This window comes from Mandrillus leucophaeus, unplaced genomic scaffold (genome assembly GCF_000951045.1).
Source record: "Mandrillus leucophaeus isolate KB7577 unplaced genomic scaffold, Mleu.le_1.0 Scaffold822, whole genome shotgun sequence".
Lineage (NCBI taxonomy): Eukaryota > Metazoa > Chordata > Mammalia > Primates > Cercopithecidae > Mandrillus > Mandrillus leucophaeus.
In genome coordinates this window covers 64,380-78,156 of record NW_012108942.1, presented here as the reverse complement: position 1 = coordinate 78,156, position 13,777 = coordinate 64,380, and the positions used below count along the sequence as shown (strand labels likewise).

General features: G+C 52.0%; 1 protein-coding gene across 2 annotated transcripts in view; it reads left to right on the top strand.

Annotated features, from left to right (window-relative positions):
• The first annotated feature begins 9,412 nt into the window (after positions 1-9,412).
• The window catches only part of PSD4 (pleckstrin and Sec7 domain containing 4), a 29,206-nt gene continuing 24,841 nt past the window's right edge, over positions 9,413-13,777 (top strand). For both annotated transcript variants that reach the window (XM_011968000.1, XM_011967999.1), the window contains exon 1: positions 9,413-9,491. The gene's annotated coding sequence lies outside the window, so the exon portion shown is untranslated. The remainder of the gene's footprint in view (positions 9,492-13,777) is intronic.

The window sequence follows — 13,777 nt, the reverse complement described above, 5'->3', positions numbered from 1 at the left end:
GTGTGGTCCTAGGAGAGGCTGGAGAGGTCTCAGACAACAGGGTTGGTCATTCCTTAAAGCAATGGAAGAAAGAGGCAGTTAGGGGCTTTGTTGGGGAATTGGGGAGGAGGGTGCCAGGTAAAGATTTTCTAGGGCAGGAGTGATCTCCCAGTAGAGAATTAGGCAGACAGTTGCTGCAGTTCTCCAGGAAAGCAAGGAGGCGCTCTGTGAGGGGGTGGAGCCCAGGGACCCGCAGGGGAGGAGGATCCAGCAGGACTGGGGACCAAAGCCATGAGGGGAGAGGGGCCTGGGCTGGTGCCAAGGTTGCTAACTTGGGAAGCTGGTGGATGTGATGCCTGTCTAGACAGGTCCTGGGAGGCGCAGGCATGGGCATGGGATGGGAAGGATGCTTACGGGCATGTGAGCAGGCTGTGAAGTCTGATGCTCTGCTGTACATCCAGCTAGAAGATTCCTACCAGTAATTAAGATGCTAGGCTAGAGAGAGAATTGAGAACCTTTAGTGAGTAGGTAGGAGGTTAACATGTGGGACTGGGTGAGGTCCTCGCAGAAGAATGTGAGGGGGAGAGATGCCCAACCAGAACAGAGCGTGGGGCAGGTTTACAGGGAGGAGCTGATGGACAGCGTGGGCCAGGCAAGAATACATGGTGACCTTTTGAACCCTGCCCTTTCCTGGCTTGACAACCTCTGGAAATGATCCTCTTGGCATGGACTCCGTGCTGCCGTGGAGCCTGAGCAGGGGAGGGATGGGAGGTGGGTATACACAACAAGGCCCAACGAGTGGACTCTGCCTTTTTGGAGCTCTCAGTTCTGCCTTGGAGGATGCATAGATGTATTGAGTCAGAGAGGAGGGAAACGCCCCCAGGAAGCTTAGGTGTGCAGGCTGTCCTCTGGAGGTATGAGCTCCGAGGCCCCAGTGCTCTTCCTGCTAGGAGCTGCCAAACCAGCCGTCTCTTTCGTCTTCTGAAGATGACGGTGGACAGAGCGTGCGTCAGCCCTTGCTGCTGCAGAGGGCACTGCGAAGCTTATGGCTTTGTTGCTATGGGCAGGGTTAAGCGTGAGCCTCCCCAGGGGAATACGTGACCCTTTACAAGGCCCAGGAAATGTCCTGCTCTGAGTTTGTCTTCCTCCTTCACTGTGTGAGAGCACACCTGTTCTCTGTTGAATGCTAGAGCTTTGCTTTTCTGCAACTCATACCCACTTGAATTCCTATTCAGTGATTGGTGGCCAATCAGGGCTAATGAGCATTGCAAGGAAGACGTTCAGCTCTTTCTCCAAAGGCGAACATGCTGCAAAGGTCAGCTCCAGCTGAGCAAAGAGTCCGCTCATTTACATATCCCTACTGTCATTTTTGAGATGAGAGTTTTGATATTGAATTATATTATTAAATAATACTTGATATTTTTCTTTGAATACATATACTTAACAAGATAAAGTAGATGTTTTCTACTTTAGCGTTTTCCTAAATCACAGGTTTGCTACACTATATCCTAGTCTACTGCATATTCGAATAAATGATTAGCTATTAATGTTCAGTATGTGTACCACCTATCCACGTAGGCAAACACAGCCTCAGATTTGTGGGTTCATGGAGAAGGTAATCTTGGGTTAGGTGCTTTACCCTAATCCTAGGTCAGGGAGGAAATAACCCTTTTCCTCTTCCTTCTTAGGTTTAGGGACTGAGACCTGCAAATTAAACTGACAAAAGCCAGATTAACAGAAGAAAAAGGTTTTATTCATATGTACATGGGAGCCAACAAAAGTAGTAGCTGGCTTGTTAGATAGTTAAAGTTCAAGGCCATGTACCTAACTCAGTAGGGGAAAGGGAGGGGGCAGAAACAGTAACTTTATTATTTTTGCTGATGACAGACATAAAGTATATTTATTTTTAAAAATTGAATACATATGAAACAAGCATGAAGAAATTGAAATCATGTATACTGTTGTCAGGCACAGATAGCTACTGTCAATCAATGCTTTGATGTTTTATTGCCTAAATACACAAACACAAACAAGTTTTTTTTTTAAATTGGGACCATAGGCCAGGCGCAGTGGCTCACGCCTGTAATTCTAGCACTTTGGGAGGCCGAGGCAGGTGGATCGCCTGAGGTCAGGAGTTCGAGACCAGCCTGACCAATATGGTGAAACCCTGTCTCTACTAAAAATGAAAAAAAATAGCCGAGCGTGGTGGCGTGCACCTGTAGTCCCAGCTACTTGGGAGGCTGAGGCAGGAGAATTGCTTGAACCTGGGAGGCAGAAGTTGTAGTGAGCCGAGATAGCACCACTGCACTCTAGGCTGGGCGACAGATCAACACTCCATCTCAAACAAACAAACAAACAAACAAACAAAACAAACAAAAAACTTGGGACTATAGTGGAATTATAAATAGTTTTCTTGTTTAACAAAATTCTGTGAGCATCTTTCCATTTCATTAGGTACTCTCTAAAAACAAGATGGCTAAAGGTTGCCTAGGTTCGCCATATGGCTATATGGCTACCCAGTAATCTATTCATTTATCTCGTTCCCTATTGTGGATATTGAGGCTGTGAGCATTTTTGCCATTATAAGTAACTGCGTGCACATGTGTTTCAGCAGATGTTTTGTGGGTGCCTTCTGGTGCCGAGGGGGCTGGGGAGAGAGGGTGAATAACCACAGTGCGCAACTCACTGCTCACGTGGAAAGGACAGGCCCACAACATGGGCTTATCTAAAACACAGAGAGCTGGGAAGGGGCCCAGGAGAAGGACCTTGAGAGTGTCTGAGGCGAGCTTTTGTGTTGGGGCAGAGGAGAGCCAGGGAGCTGTGACCTGGGTGGCCCCATCCCTGGCCATCTGTCCACAGACACTGGGTGTGCTTCATTTGGCCATGGGCGGGTAAGGACAGCCTCCCAAGGCCACTGCATCGGTACGGGATTGGGCAAGCAAGTGCGGAGACGGAGGCTTGTCGTTCACTTTTGTAATCACTTCCTGCCCTTCTCCAGAGCACCCAGGGCAGCACCAGCGCACACATGCGCTCAGAGGTCGGTGATGTCAGCACTGGGCTGGGCTGTTCTCCCTTTCCTCTTTTCCCTGCCTCTAGGAGACTTCTCCCTCCCAGTCTAAGGTCACAGGCGGCAAGGAGAGGCACCTTTGGCCCCTGCCACGTGCCCAGTCATTGGAAGCCCCGGCCCAGCCCTACCTGCCTGCTCTGATCCTGGGAGCCCACAGCTGAGCTGGCCAGTGCGACTGTAAACATCTTACCGGGCAGAGGAATGGATGGGGAGACAGGCGTTTTGTCTGCCCTTCTCCAGGGCCGAGGGTTGTGGAGGTCAGAGAGCTGGGAGGGAACAGGGCCTTTTCTGGAGAAAGGAGCATGCGGCCACCTCACTCTCAGCCTTCTCTAAAGCATAGGACTTTTATGGAGACTAATATGGAGCCCATTTGGATGCTTCAGTCCTGCTGTCTCACCCTGCCCCAGGACAGTATTTCAGCTCCATCAGCACAAAGGTTTTCGTGAACTTCCAGTTGGGAGGCGTGAGTCAGGCTTACCCTGTCTAGCTCTGCTCGTTTGGGAAGAAGACCTGCTCCCCACCTGGGTTTTCATTTCTGCAGCATGCAGTGGTAACGGGGTACAGCAGAAAGTGCATTTGGAGGGTTCTACAGGCCTAAGTCCAATCCCAGCCTCACCATTTCCTGCCTGTGCAAGCCCAAGTGGCGGCTGACCCTCTGTCTCCTCATCTGTTCTGTAGCCCGGAGATAATAAAGCCCCTCACCCTGACCCCAGCCCCCCCAGGAACTAGAGATGATGCGTGGAGAGGGCCTGGTAAGTGTCAACACACTGGGGGCCTCAGGAAAGGGTCCTGGGCTTTATGTCAGGGGCCATTTCCTTCATTGGTGGCCTCTCTCCTCTCTCCCCTCTGCCTCCCAGAAGGGGCTGACTATGTGCTGAGATCCCCAGGGCCCCTCTCCTGGAAGGAGGGCTCCACTCCCTGGTCTGTGCTCAGTGTGGAGAAGCCGCCTGTGCTGAGCAGCTGCTTCTGCAGGCAAACAGGAAGCAGCTTACCTTGAGGGAGGCAGCAGAGTTGCCTGGCTGTGCTGTGTGTCTGCTGTGTTGTATGTCCTCTGTGCCATGGGGAGGAGGACAGGCTGGGGAGGGAACTCCCAACACACACACACACACAATATGCAAGACCCACTGCGTGGAAGGAACGGGGAGAGGCAGGTCCCATTCCCCTTAGTATGGTCTTGAAGAGAGGCTGAGCAACCTTTATTCATTCATCAAATGGCTGTGGAGCAAGTGTGAGCCAGGCGCTCTGCTATAAAGCACATGGGCCAGTCCTTGAAGAAGTCAAGGGGAGGGTGGGAACCCATAACTAAGCCGAGGGGCAGGGCCTGGACTTGGGGAAGGGGGAAGATCATTGGTGCCTCCCTTTCAGCTTCAGGAAGCCATGGATTACCAGGAAGTCTGGACTGGAGGGGGCAGAGCCCCGACTTGAGGAGGTGACACTTCACCTCTTGGTCTCCTGGCTTCTGCTTTCCGCATCTGCTGCCAACCCCACTTGTCCATAACCTCTAGCCATGTACAATATAGATCACTTTCGCTTCTAATCTTCCTGCACTTTTCAGTAGCAGTCAACCAAGCCAACCACTTCCTCCGTCTGAAGTAACCACCTCTTGTCTTCTGTGAGAACATGGCTCTCCCCTTGCTTCTCTCACCTTCGCAACAGTCCCTTTTCAGTCTCCTTTGCAGACTTGTACCCTCCCATCCGGGTAGGCACCACCTTCCCTCTCCCAGCTCAGATGGGCTCCAGATGCGTTTTTCAGTTGCCTGCTTGAAATATCTCACAGGTAGTTCAAATCCAATATTTAAAACTTAAACTCTGGGCCGGGCACGGTGGCTCAGGCCTGTAATCCCAGCACTTTGGGAGCCCGAGGTGGGCAGATCACCTGAGGTCGGAAGTTCAAGACCAGCCTGACCAACATGGAGAAACCCTGTCTCTACTAAAAATGCAAAATGCGTGGTGGCGCATGCCTGTAATCCCAGCTACTCGGGAGGCTGAGGCAGGAGAATCGCTTGAACCCGGGAGGCGGAGGTTGTGGTGAGCTGAGATAGCACCATTGCACTTCAACCTGGGCAACAAGAGCGACACTCCATCTCAAAATAAATAAATAAATAAATAAATAAATAAATAAGTTAAACTCTGGATTTTCTCCCCTGAGCCTCATCTCCCAGTTCTTTCCTATTTCAGCAAATGCCATTATTATCACACATCTGGTTGCTTAAGTCAGAAATCTGGAAGTTGCCCATGACTTCCCCTCCCATCTTGACCCCTCGAATATAATGAAGCAGCAGGTTCTATAATCATATGCATTCCCAGCCCTATGCCTCCCTTCTCTCCTATGACTGTCCCAGCCAAGCAACTGTCCCCTGTCACCTGGACTCTCCCAGAGCCTCCTAACTGGTCTCCTTGAACTTACATAGCCTCTACCATCTCTTCTCCATATAGCAGACAGATGCATCTGTTCTCCATATAGCAGATGGACGATCTTAAAAGTAAATACACAAATACTCTTTGACCTGTCATTTCTCTGCTTTAAAAATGCACCCTGGGGTTGGGCGTGGTAGCTAACGCCTGTAATCTCAGCACTTTGGGATGCCAAGGTGGGTGGGTTACCTGAGGGCAGGAGTTCCAGACCCAGCCTGGCCAACATGGCGAAACCCCAAATCTACTAAAAATGCAAAAATGAGCTGGGTATGGTGGCACACATTAGTAATCCCAGTTACTCAGGAGGCTGAGGCAGTAGAATCGCTTGAACTCAAGAGGTGGAGGTTGCAGTGAACTGAGATCTCCCCACTGCACTTCAGCCTGGGAGACAGAGCAAGACTCCGTCTCAAAAACAAACAAACAAGGCTGGGCACGGTGGCTCACGCCTGTAATCCCAGCACTTTGGGAGGCCGAGGTGGGCGGATCATGAGGTCAGGAAATCGAGACCATCCTGGCTAACACGGTGGAACCCTGTCTCTACTAAAAATACAAAAAATTAGCCGGGCATGGTGGCGGGCACCTGTAGTCCCAGCTACTCTGGAGGCTGAGGCAGGAGAATTGCTTGAACTTGGGAGGTGGAGATTGCAGTAAGCCAAGATAGCACCACTGCACTCCAGCCTGGACGACAGAGCGAGATTCCGTCTCAAAAAACAAACAAACAAACAAACAAACAAACAAACAAACAAAAATGTACTCTGGGCCAGACATGGTGGCTCATGCTTGTAATTCCAGCACTTTGGGAGGCTGAGGCGGGTGGATCACTTGAGGTCAGGCGTTTGAGACCAACCTGGCCTACATGATGAAACCCTGTCTCTACTACAAATACAAAAATTAGCCAGATGTGGTGGCAGATGCCTGTAATCCCAGCTCCTTGCGAGGCAGAGGCAAGAGAATTGCTTGAATCCGGGAGGCAGAGGTTGCAGTGAGCTGAGATCATGCCACTGCACCCCAGCCTGGGTGACAGAGTGAGACTGTCTCAAAAAAAAAAAAAAAAAAATGCACCCTGTCTTGCCACTGGGGTGCCTGTAGGATCTGGCCCTGCCCCTCCTGGGCCTCTGGGACTGCACTGCACCACACTGGCTTGCTTTCTATTCCCTGGAAATGTGGAGACCTTTCCCACCTCAGGGAAGGAATTAGAAGCCGAAAATGCCCTTCCATGCTGGACTGTCCTCACCAGGACATGGTGCAGCTTCAGAGGCCTTCCCGAATTCCCATGGCAGTGCGCTCACCCTCGCTGCTCTCTTATTTCTCTCTGCTTCTTCCCGGGCATTCCTCACCATTTATGATAAAGTTTGATTCATGAGTCCGATTGTTTATTTTCTTTCTCTATCAGTAGACTGGAAGCTCCCTAAGAACAGGAGTTGTTCTACAGTAGACAGGCCTAAGCAAACCTACCCCAAAGTCTGAGGAAGCTGACAAGTTGAAAGAAAGAGGCTGAGAAAGCTAGGGGACTTTCCAACAGAAGCCATGTAGGTGTCTCATGCGGCGATGAGATGAGATGATGGATCCCCGCATTAGCACCCACAGCCAGGGCTCATATGCCATAGGGTAGGGGTGGTTCAGATGGAATTTGTAAGACAATGGAAGTGTAATATCATCAAAGTTGTTTGACCTACAGGTAGCATTTATGGACTTACAGTAAGTTCTTGCTCTTACACAGGGAACAATAGATAAACTGGAAATCATAGAGGCCCTGCCTTGGAACTGGGGTCACTCAGTTAAGTCAATGTGGCAGGTTAGCTTTCAAGATGGACTTGCCTCAGCTTCCACAGGGGTCATGTGTTTTATTCCTGATAGGTCAGCGGCTTGTAGCATAGAGCCTACACGGATCAGGTGCTGGCTTTGAGCCATGGCCATGTGCTGGAGGCATCCCTAGAGGCTGGGGGCTGGAGTGGAGGGTTTGCATTTAGGTCTTCGTGACTTCAGGTTTCTGACTTACCCAGCTTGATGGAGAGAGAGTTGTAAAAGCTGAAATATATGAGGAAGAACAGCTTGGAGAAGAGAAGGAACCAAGTTTGCCTTAAAAACATTGAGTTTGAGGTGCTGGTGAGATAAGCGTGCCCCCAACATTTGCCAGCCGCAGGAAGTGGAGAATGGAGGACCCCATCTGATATGTCCGAATATATGAAAGTTAAGACTAAAGCTCACAAACTGTCATATAAAATGTATCCTGCCGGGTGCGGTGACTCACACCTGTAATCTAGCACCATAGGAGGCCAAGGCAGGTGGATCACCTGAGGTCGGGAGTTGGAGACCAGCCTGGCCAACATGGAGAAACCCCATCTCTACTAAAAATACAAAATTAGCCGGGTGTGGTGGCGCGTGCCTGTAATCCCAGCTACTCGGGAGACTGAGGCAGGAGAATCACTTGAACCTGGAAGGCGGAGGTTGTCGTGAGCCGAGATGGCATCATTGCACTCCAGCCTGGGCAACAACAAGAGCAAAACTCTGTTTCAAAAAAAAAAAAGTGTATATTCTCCTACCTAATTCTCCTACCTCCCACCTTCATCATGGCCTGGAGCTCCAGGTTGGAGGGAGGATTCTCAGCCGCCTCTGAGTGTTGCTGCCACAGCACAGCCCACCCCAGCCTTTGGCCCATGTCACAGCTCCACCTCCCTTTCTCTTCCTCACCCTGCTCTGTATCATACATGCGTGTGAGTGGGTGACCTGCCCACAGGTTCAAGCTCTCTCTACCTGCTCCCGTCTCTGCTATCAGGACTCTTGCCAGCGCTCCACCCAATCTCGGGCAGTGCAGTGTGCCCACATGGGGAGGAGGCCATTTGGGCCCCAGAAGTGGAGAATCTCAGGATCTGGGGCACCCAGAGTGTGGTGGAGAAGCAGGGTGCAGGGGCTCCATGTTGGTATGTTCCTGTGGACTCTGCACCCTGTGGGGAGGGGTGAGGCTGTGGGTTAGCCAGAGCCCGACCCTCTCAACTCTGGGTTGGGGCGTGCATGTGAGTGCACAAGTGAGGGAGTCTCCTGGTCAGCTGGAATCGTGAAAACGAGAGTTCAGGGAGGGTGGGAGTGGTGGAGCCTCAGCAGAGAAGTTGATGGTCACTGATGCTGAGGAAGTAGATTGGGTGGAGGGAGGAGAATGGCATGTTGAGTGCGCTCCCCACCAGTCTCACTCACACTCGTGGACACTGCGGCCTGTGTCTCGAGGACATGTGTTGAGAATTCAGCCGTGGGGAATGGAGGTCCATTGGTTCACATAGTCAGAGGCTCTGTATTCTAACCGCAGCTTTGGGATTTTCCAACTGTGCAACCCTGGGCAGTGGCTTAGCGTCTCTGAGCTTGCCTCCAGATCCAGATCTGTATGATGGGTTTATTAATGCTTCATAAAGTAGGTGTGAGGAGGGGTTGAGGTGCTATTGGGAGACACTTTGTCACTAAAAGGCAACTGTATCACTTGCGTTATTACCAGTGACATGAGACAAAAACTGAAATGTCGTTTGTTAAAAACCAGAAATTGCCTGACTTAGGGCCCTCCGGTCTCTCACTGGCTGCCCTGCAGGGGACTGAGAGCCAGGGCAAGACTGAGAACCTGGGGCGGAACTGCAGGGAGGAAGGAGGTGGGGCCTGCTTAGTGACCAGGCCTCGGAGGCCCCTTCCCCTTTCAATCCCAGGCCCCTGCATGGCAGGGAGAGGACAGTTCCACCATGGCAGGTTCTTTCTAGGCTAGTATGCAGGGTAGGGGTCCCCAAGGAGCAGAGGCATGGGGAAGGGAGTTGGAGGCGCTGGGCCCAGGAGGAGAGACTCTTGCCTTGTGGGCAGGAAGTGTGAGGTGTTGAGCAGCTAGGGAACCCTGGGGAGGCGGCAGGGAGCAGGAGGGGTGTGTGTTGTGGTGAGGAGGAGCGGAAGTCGGAAGCTCCAGCCGTCACAGCCACATTCACTGGGCAAGCCGACTGTGCAGCCAGGAAGTGCTCTTGGGGACCCCAGGCCAAGCCATCCCTTCTTGGGTCCTTTGGAGGTGAGTTAAGTGGGTCTGCCTAGGGTGGGGCTGGAGGAACCTGCGGGAGCAGGGAATGTGGAGAGTCATACGTGGGTCCTTGTGGCAGGGGCTGGGGCAGGTGGGCAGGGGAGAGGCGAAGGCTCTGGCAGTGCTGTGTGCACCTGCCATGAGCCTAGGCTAGGCTAGGCCCCTTCTTCCCCCGTCCTGCTCTCTGTCTCATCCCCCTCCTCCCTCAGCCCACCCCTCCTCATCTGACCCTTCTCCGATTCCCTGCCCTGGCCCCACTGACCCCTGTTGTTTCCCTTCCGTGGCTCCCCGCAGAGCCCCTGGAGGTCTGCAATAGTGAAGGGTGAAGGAAGTTCCTTGCTAAATCTCTTGTGAGTGTCACTGGGTCCCCAGTGACTGCTCTGGCTGAGTACCCAGTGGGGGCTTTTGTGGCCAAAGGCCCCAAGTGATCCTCGACCCTAGACTCCGGAAGGAGGGAGTCTGGAAGGCCCGGGTTTGGGGTGGGGGCAGCTCTGGGTGTGGTTGCTGTAGGAGCTCAGAGTCAACTTGGCCATGAGGGGACTCCCAGCTTCATCTTGCCTTCCAGGACCATCCTGGAGAAGCTCGAGGAGAGGTAAGGGGACCCTCCTTACTGGTTTAGCTCTGGCTTAGGCCTGTTGTCCTGATGGGCAATAGGAACCACTGAACTCTCAAAGTGAGCCTGTGTGGGACACTCTAAGGCCCACTGCAATCGTTATTGTCATAGTAAAGGGAGTTGCATGGAAGGAAAGTCCCCTGACACCACCATTCCCCTCTTATTCCAGGGCCTAAAATCCCACAGTTGAAGTCACTCCTCTGCTAGAATGCAGGGAAGGGTGGCCTGTCATCAACTGATGATAAATACTCCTCCGTTCATCGGACCTTGGCCCAGCTTTAAAAAGTGGGCCCCGAGCAGGCCTGTCTCCCAGCTTCCTAGGACTCTAGAGCATCACATGGCCCCTCCTCCTACAGACAAGGAACCGCCTAGCATGGGGATCGGAACCCGGGCTGCTGAGCTCTTTGTTGGAGAGACCCACAGAAGGGGTGAGGGATGTGGGGTGAGAGGACTCAGGAAGGAGAGGCCCAGACTGGCGCCAGCCCCCTAGGGGTCTTTGTCCTCCCCAGGCAGTTTACCCCTGGGACTTTACCCCTACCCCCATGATCTCTCCCCTGGATCCTCTCTGCCTACCTCAGACCGCCATCCTCTTCTCCCTTCCTGAGCCTCAGCTGGCCTCACCACAGGCCTTCAGTAGCACTGGTTCTCTCTCTCTCTCTCTCTCTCTCTCTCTCTCTCTGTCTCTCTCTGTGTGTGTGTGTGTGTGTGTGTGTGTGCGCGCGCGCGCGCGCAAATTTGCATGATAGCTCTTTCTGTGTGGGCAGGATGTGGGGCCTTCTCTAGTCATTTCTCTCACGGTGCTTCAGGTCCCAGGTTCAGACAGAGGCCTCTGTCCTGTAGCTCCAGGCCAGGGAGCTCCACTCATGGTTCCTGCCTGCAGCAACATCTGTAATTCGGCAGCTTCCTGGGCTGCAGAGGGACAGGACAGGTCACCTCCTAAGTCCTTGGACCCGCCAGAAGCCTTCATACTTTTTCCATAGGAGGGAAAACATGTCCAGGGTAAAAGGAGGGAGTGTTTGCTTGCTGAGTCTGGAAGCTCAAAAAGGGAAACAGAGACAGGCACCCTCTGGATGAAGGCTCAGGGCTGACTCACTGAGGAGGCCGAGACCTGAGCCTGACCAGGAGGGCTATTTGTTTGTTTTTGTTAATTTTGGCTTCTCTAAATGGACAGCACAACAACAAAGTTAAACTGAGCAGGACACGGTATTTCCTGAGCACCCACTAAGGGCCAGGCCCAGCACTCAGACCCATTCCAACTTTACAACAAACCTGTGAAGTGTAGCTTTACTGGGTCTTAGTTCCTTATTTTACAGATAAGGAACCAGGTGGAGTTTTTCACCCAGAGTCACATGGCTTGTCAGCTGTAGAGTTAGGATGGGATTCTGCTCTGCATTCTTCACTGTGACCCTGAAATGGGCAAAGGAGGGTGGTCAGTGCTGCGCACCCAAGGCCATCAGCTTCCTACTCAGGGCAGGCTCATACCCCAGCCTCTGTGCCCGATCTCCCGGTTCTTCAGCCGGAGCACTGAGGTGCAATGGTTCCGAGGGGAGGGTGCAATGGTTCAGAGGGTGCAATTGCAAGGCTGCAATGCCAGGCTGAGGGTGACAAACAAACTCACTGTTAGAAAGCACAACTCGGGTGCCAGGTGTCAGCTGGGTTCCTTCCTGCCCCCTAGGGTCAAAAAGAAATTGCCTTGAAGCCCGGGGGTGGGGCAGGTGGGAGGGACTCTGTCTTCTAGTCCCTCAGCCACCACTTTCTGTGTCCTTCAACTCCCACAAGAGGGACATAAGGCTTAGCGCCTGCAGTATTCTCCATGAGAAACATACACCGCCTCCCCACCGTGGTGAAGATTCCTTGAAATGCAGTCAGCTGTGCTCAAGAAGAGTGGCTAGTGGGCGGCAGAGTGGAGCCGGGCTCTCTCTTTCCCACCTGGGCTCCCTCCCTGCTCCCTCCCCCCTGAACCCTCCTTAAACTTTCAGAGCCACCTCAGTGCTCAGAAAAGATGAAGGACCACTTTAATGTAGAGGTGACAGAACTCAGCTGGTGGGGCAGATGGCAATTCTTTTGCTGCGGATTGCTTTCCTCCTGCTTTCCTTCTGCTTGGGATAACAGACAGGAGATTTTAAAAAGAGATTTGACTAAACACTAGAGGTGGAAAAACACAAGTAAACCAAGAAAATTTTAGATGCATAAGACCTGGGCTCTGCTGCCTAGTTCCGGGCCTGCCTCTGCCTAGGGGGTGCCATCCTACCTCGGGGATCAAAGGCTTGTTCCATCCTCCACCCTTCTGAGGTCAGACCGCCCTCACCTGGGTGACCAGTAGGACTGCCTTTATGGCCTTAGGAAGTGACTTCACCTTTTAGGTCATCCTACCTTTCCATTCAGGCAAGAGCAATTAAAAAAAAAAAAAAAGGAAGACATCTTTTAAACATACAGTTGCACAGTGCCCCCTCCACAAGTGGAGAGCACAAACGAGACGATTGAATGGGTCCTCCTTTCTGTTCAGGCTGCTGCCTGGGAGCCAAGACCCATAGGACATTTTGGCTGCTGACCTGGTAGGGACCTACCACTTGGGGACCGCTGCCCTTGGAGCACTGGGCTTCCTGGAGAGGGGAGGAAGAGGTGATTGGTCATGGGCAGACTGGCCCCCATGAGGAAGTCTTCATGTTATAATGATGCTAATTCTCTTCTCCAAGCCTCCGTCTCGCCAGTCCTCTGGCCTGGTTGTTGTGGAGGGAGAGTTCTGAGGATCCATCCCATCAGTGTGTCTCTCCATTTGTCTGTCCATTCATCTAGCCAACCTCTCTCTTATTTTCACAAATGTTCTACAGTGCCGACTTTCAGCCAAGGAGGTGCTGCACAGGAGTTTGAGTGACTCTAGTGAATTCGGGAATGTCCAAGAGAATGGATCAGAGGGCAGGAGGAGAGAGTGATGCTTAAGAGAGCTGTAACCTGGGTTCATGCCCCAGCCCAAGTCACAGGCAGGACTGAATCTCTCACGTCAACGCTGACCTTTAAGTTTCTAATCCACTTGAACTAAACCTCTCAAGTCAATGCTGATCTTTAAATTTCAAATCCAGTTGAACTAAAGTACGCCCCCAGAGCTTTGTGGGTGGGAGTGGTTTAACAAATCGGTCACATAAAGTGACTAAGCCATTCGACATTTTTGTACTGAGACACAGTGGTGAACAGGAAACACAAAGAACCTGCCATCTTGGCACTTACCTTCTAGGCAAACTAGAACCATGCGGGTAAACACACTGGGAACTACACACCGGGATAAATGCTCAGAAAGTAAAAGTGAGGGGTGGAGTGTAGTCACATTGAGTTTAATTCGTTTAAAAAGTCATAGCCAGCCACGTGCTGTGGCTCACACCTGTAATTCCAGCACTTTGGGAAGCCAAGGCAGGTGACCTCAGGTGGATCACCTGAGGTCAGGAGTTTGAGACCAGCCTGGTCAATATGGTGAAACCCCGTCTCTACTAAAACTACAAAACTTAGCCAGGCATGTTGGCAGGTGCCTGTAGTCCCAGCTACTTGGGAGGCTGAGACAGGAGAATCGCTTGAACCCAGGAGTCAGAGGTTGCAGTGAGCCAAGATCATGCCACTGCACTCTAGACTGGGTGACAGAGCAAGATACCATCTAAAAAAAAAAAAAAAAGTC